The sequence below is a fragment of the Mirounga leonina genome, unplaced genomic scaffold (assembly GCF_011800145.1).
Source record: "Mirounga leonina isolate KUSES-001 unplaced genomic scaffold, KU_Mleo_1.0 Mir_91, whole genome shotgun sequence".
Classification (NCBI taxonomy): Eukaryota; Metazoa; Chordata; class Mammalia; order Carnivora; family Phocidae; genus Mirounga; species Mirounga leonina.
In genome coordinates, this window is record NW_023270839.1 from 40,729,108 (window position 1) to 40,735,223 (window position 6,116).

The following is a 6,116-nucleotide window of genomic DNA, read 5'->3' on the forward strand; positions in this document are numbered from 1 at the left end:
TGAATAGCTAGTACTTTCACAATAATGCACACAAACAATTCTCAGCATAAGAAGACTATTACATTGGGCGCCTGGGTGGCTCAGTCGTTAAGCATCTGCCTTCGGCTCAGGTCATGATCCCAGGGTCCTGGGATCGAGTCCCGCATCGGGCTCTCTGCTCGGCAGGAAGCCTGCTTCTCCCTCTCCCACTCCCCCTGCTTGTGTTCCCGCTCTCGCTATCTCTCTCTCAAATAAATAAATAAAATCTTTAAAAATCTAAAAAAAAAAAAAAAAGACTATTACATCACTGTGCATTGTGTTATGCCGTCTGGAATCTTTCCTAGAATACATTCTTTTTTTTTTTGCTCTGAGTCAGTTTGCTCTTCTGTAATACAAAAGGTGTGGATTAGATGATCCCCAAAGTACCGTTTTAATGAAGGACACTGAATAGTGATAAACCAGCAGGTACCTCTTGAGTGCTCTGTATTTTAGGTAATAAATCAAATGAATTAATATAAGATAAACTTTGAATATGCTATGTTTGGGAACTCCCATCATTTTATGAGTTTATCCCTAAGATTAAAGTTGAAAACTCACCTCTACAAGGTTCCTTACTGCTAGGTCTACACTGGTTGCCCCAGTTTCTACAAATGAATGAGATTTTAGGTCAGAAGAGGGTGAAGTGAAGACAGAGGCACTGCTTACAATCTATTCTGACCATCCCCTACCTCCCCTCCATAACACTAGTAACCACCTTCCAAAGGCAGGAGGGCTAGAGGTGCTTAGTGGTCATGTTGAGCATCTAGCATCAGTGGTGAGAATGGAAGTCCACTTAAAGGCTCAGTGGTAGAGACACTTGTACCCAACCGTGGACTTACTACCCCCAGGCTTCTGGGGTCTCCAATGGAGCAACAGAACAATACAATTTTGGCATTAGTACAATATAGCTCCCAAGCCTTATTTTCTGCCCACTCAGATTCTGGGAGCCATCTGCATCCTTTAATACATTTCTTTTCTATTTAAACTAGTAATGAGATGAGACTGAATTGTGTTATTTGCAATGAAGAACCCTGGCTAACACATGTTGACTGATTATAAATGATAAAAGAAAAAAAAAGATAGAAGACAATATACCATTAAATGCTGATTTACTTGGAACCCAAAAGTTGTTAAGTGCTAGAAGAAAAATGAACAAGAGCTGGAGTAGTCAGGAAAGACTTCTGGAAAGATCTAGAACTTGAGCAGAATCTTGGAATCAACTCAGATTTGGACATATGTATGGGAAGTTGCCCTAAGATAAGGAAAATTATAGAAGTATAAAAAATTATTCAGCTTAGGGGCACTTGGCTGGCTCAGTCTATAGAGCATGTGACTCTTGATCTCACAGTCTTGAGTTCAAGCCCCATGTTGGGCATGGAGCCCACTTTAAAAAAAAAAAAAAACTGGGCGCCTGGGTGGCTCAGTTGGTTAAGCGACTGCCTTCGGCTCAGGTCATGATTCTGGAGTCCCGGGATCGAGTCCCGCATCGGGCTCCCTGCTCAGCAGCGAGTCTGCTTCTCCCTCTCCCGCTACCCCCTCTTGTGCTCTTTCTCTCTCTCACTCTCTCTCTCAAATAAATAAATAAAATCTTTAAAAAAAAAATTAAGCTTCAGTAAAGAAACTGATCTGCTTGACTCAGATTGTGTTGTTAGGAAGAATGAAAAACAAGATTAGGACAGCTGTTTTGAACAGAGGAGTCTCATTATAGATTCTTTTTTTTCATAGCCCCTGAAGGTTTTAAATATTATTTGTATATAATTTTTGATACCTATAAAATAATATATGTAATATTCATGTATGTTATAAAGCGTAACAATAGAATACACACACATGTCAACATACCATCCAACCAAAGAACTATTCCTACTCTATGTTTATCCCTTCTCCCATTCCCCTGAATCTCCCATCCCACTGAGACCACCACTATCCTGAATTTTGTATTTATAATTCCTTTAAAACTAGTTTTAGTATGTATGTATAGGCCTAAAAATGTAAGCAATATGTTGTTTGGTATTACTTCTTTTTAAGCTTTATATAAATGATAACAAAATGTATGTAATCTGCTTAGGCTTGCTTTTCTCATTCCATATTTTGTTCTGTGATTTTTCTGTGTTGTTTCATACAGTTGTAGTTTAGAAATTTTTCACTGCTGTATATTATTCTATTACTGGATGTGCCATAATTTATTTAACCATTTTCTTGTCAATAAACATTTGAAATGGTTTGAGGGTTTTGCAACTATGAATAGTGCTGCTATTGAGCATTCTTATATATGTGTTTCACATATGCATTCTTAGATGTGTATTGTTACATATGTATTGATTGTTATGTATATATTGATTTATATGTATATAAATCAAAGGAGCAAAGACCTTGAAAAGACAGATGGAATGGGATCCAGATCACAGAGAGAAGAGATAGCCTTTGATGGGAGGATACAGCACGTCTCTCCATTCTAATATCAAGGATGAAAAGCGTCGATGTAGGTTTGTGATAGGAAGTGAAGGATCAGAGAGGATGACTGGGTCACTCCATGGTTGTAGTTTTCCCAGGTAAGGTAAATGCAACGGAAAGAGAAAGGGACAAGGGACTTGAAGTATTTGCAGGAGGTGATGGACCTTGGACTCTGCACTGAATGCAATAATGACAGGAAGAGACTGAGTGAAGACAGAGGCTTAAAGGAAGCTGAGTTCTGAATGGTGCCTCAGGTTTTTCCAGGAGAGCTCTTGAGCAAGTCAGCCCATTGTGGTCAAAGGGTAGCATGTCTAAATTTGTGATGTTGAAGGCTGTATCATGCAGAGGCCCAGAGTATCAACTGGGTCTCCCTACTCCTTAAAGGTTAAGTATAACTGACTCAAATCCCATCACCTCCACTGCCTATGGAAGTTGAAGGCCCTCCCAAGATTTTTGTAAATACCCAGTGAGCCCTAGGTCCTCAGGGTCATCTGGGCCTCCGAGTGCCTGAATCTCACGTATTATTTCTGTTCTGAACCATTTCAACTTAGGCCCTTTCTCCAGTTCCAACAATAAAAGTCACTCACTTAGTAGATATAGACACTCTTGTAAGGTTCCTGGAGAGAGGGTTACATTAAATCTAGCAAAACCCTCATCTTGATACCACTTTTCCCACTTTCCTCTCTCCTTCCCATCTCCTCTGTTGTAGATGCCATCTGTGTTCTGTCTTCTTAAGCTTGAGACCAACTGACACCTGCAGGATATGATTGGGAGGCAGTGTATGTGGGTGCTCACGAGTTCAAGCACTTAGAAAATAAAGGATTTCCCACTGGACAGCAACATGCAAAAGAATGCAACTGGACCACTTTCTTATTCTATACACAAAAATAAATTCAAAATTGATTAAAGATCTAAATGTGAGACAGGAAACCATTAAAACCCTAGAGAAGAACACAGGCAGCAACCTCTTTGACATCGGCTAAGCAATTTCTTACTAGATATGTCTCCTGAGGCAAGGAAAACAAAAGCAAAAATAAATTATTGGGATTTCATCCAAATAAAATTTTCTGCACAGAGAAGGGAACAATCAACAAAACTAAAAGGCAACCTATAGAATGGGAGAAGATATTTACAAATGACATATCTGATAAAGGGTTAGTGATACAAAATATGTAAAGAACTTATAAAACTCAAACACCCAAAAAACAAATAATCCAGTTAAAAAATGGGCAGAAGACATGAATAGACATTTTTCCAAAAAAGACATACAGATAGCCAGCAGACACATGAAAAGATGCTCAACATTACTCACTATTAGGAAAATGCAACTCAAACTACAATGAGATATGGTCTTACACCAGTCAGAATGGCTAAAATTAACAACACGGGAAACAACAGGTGTTGGCAAGGATGCACAGAAAGGGAAACCTTCGTGCACTGTTGGTGCGAATGCAAACTGGGGCAGCCACTCTGGAAAACAGTATGCAGGTTCCTCAAAAAGTTAATAATAGAACTACCCTACAACCCAGCAATTGCAGTAGTAAGTATTTACCCAAAGGGTACAAAAATACTAATTCGAAGAGATACATGCACCTACATGTTTATAGCAGCATTGTCAACAATAGCCAAATTATGGAAAGAGCCCAGATGTCCATCAACTGAAGAATGGATAAAGAAGCTGTGGTATCTGTATACAATGGAATGTTACTCAGCCATTAAAAAGAATGAAATCTTGCCATTTGCAACGACGTGGATAGGGCTAGAGAGAATTATGCTATGTGAAATAAGTCACTCAAAGAAAAACAAATATCATATGATTTCACTCCTATGTGGAATTTAAGAAACAAAACAAACAAACATGGGGGGGAAAAGAGAGGCAAACCAAGAAACAGACTCTTAACTCTAGAGAACAAACTGATGGTGACCAGAGGGGAGGTGGGTGGAGGGATGGTTTAGAAAGATGATGGGGATTAAGGAGGGCACTTGCGATGAGCACCGGGTGTTGTATATAAGTGTTGAATCACTAAATTCTACACCTGAAACTAACATTACACTGTATGTTAACTAACTGGAATTTAAATAAAAACTTGGAGGAAAAAAAATACAGGATTTCCTAACAAGGAAACTTCTCTCCCTAAGAGGACATTAGCGCTATCAGTTAAGGTAATAAAATGTTATTCTCCATCCAAATAGAATTTAATGGAAATGAAGAGTGATCAGAAAGTATTCCCAAGGTAGGGTGGAGTGGAAGAAAGCACTCAGCCATCTGACACACTGAGACCAACACTATTTGATTTTTTTTTTTTAAGATTTTATTTATTTATTTGACAGAGAGAGACACAGCAAGAGAGGGAACACAAGCAGGGGGAGTGGGAGAGGGAGAAGCAGGCTTCCCGCCCTGCAGGGAGCCGGATGCGGGGCTCGATCCCAGGACCCTGGGACCATGACCTGAGCCAAAGGCAGACGCCTAACGACTGAGCCACCCAGGCGCCCCAACACTATTTGATTTTCATGTCTCATGTTTCCGGTTATTTCTTCTGTGTTCCCAATAGTATCTGAAAAAATATTTGAAAAAAGAAAAACAGGTTAGTTTTGACTCTTTCATAATTTTAAAATATTTTATGATCAAATGCCTCATAGAAGCACTCTCACCAGGGGAGGGAGCTGACGAGCTGTTCCTTAAACGTTTTCACGAGCAAGGAGTGTGTTTTAAAGATTCAAGGTTGAAGAGGTGTTATTCAAAACATGGAAAAAAATTTCCCTGAGCGCATTCAAATAGCAAAAATGTCTTAGAACACAAATAACACAAACTACAAAAAGAAAGATCAGTAAATTTGACTTCATCAAAACAAAATGTTTGTTCTTCAAAGAAAATTAAAAGACAACCCACAGGCAGGTAGAAAATGGTTGCAAAACATATATTCGACAAAGGACTTGTATACCATATAGCATATTTATAAAGAACTCTTGCAAGTCAACAATAAGACAAGCAACCCAATTCAAAATGGGCAAAGGATTCAAACATTCACTTCCCCAAAGAAGATACGTGGATGTTAAATAAGCACGTAGATAAGATGCTCAGTATCACTAGTCAGTAGGGAAATGCAATTAAAACCACAACGAGGGGCGCCTGGGTGGCTCAGCATCTGCCTTCGGCTCAGGTCATGGTCCCAGGGTCCTGGGATCAAGCCCTGAGTCGGGCTCCCTGCTCGGCAGGAAGCCTCCTTCTCCCTCTCCCACTCCCCCTGTTTGTGTTCCTGCTCTCGCTGTCTCTCTCTCTCTGTCAAATAAATAAATAAAATCTTAAAAAATAATAAAAATAAATAAATACTTTGAAAAATAGTTTGAAATTTTTTAAAAAGTTAAACATACACCTACTCTATGACTCAGCCGTTTTACTCTTAGGTATCTACCCAAGAGAAATGAAAACATATTCATGTAAAGACTTGTATACAGATGTTCCTAGCAGCTTTATTTATAATAGCTAAAAAACTTGAAACAACACAAATGTCCATCAAAACGTGAATAGAGGGGCGCCTGACTGACTCAGTCCCTGGAGCATATGACTCTTGATCTTGGGGTTGTGAGTTCGAGCCCCACGTTAGGTAGAGATTACTAAAAAGATAAATAAACTTCAAAAGAAA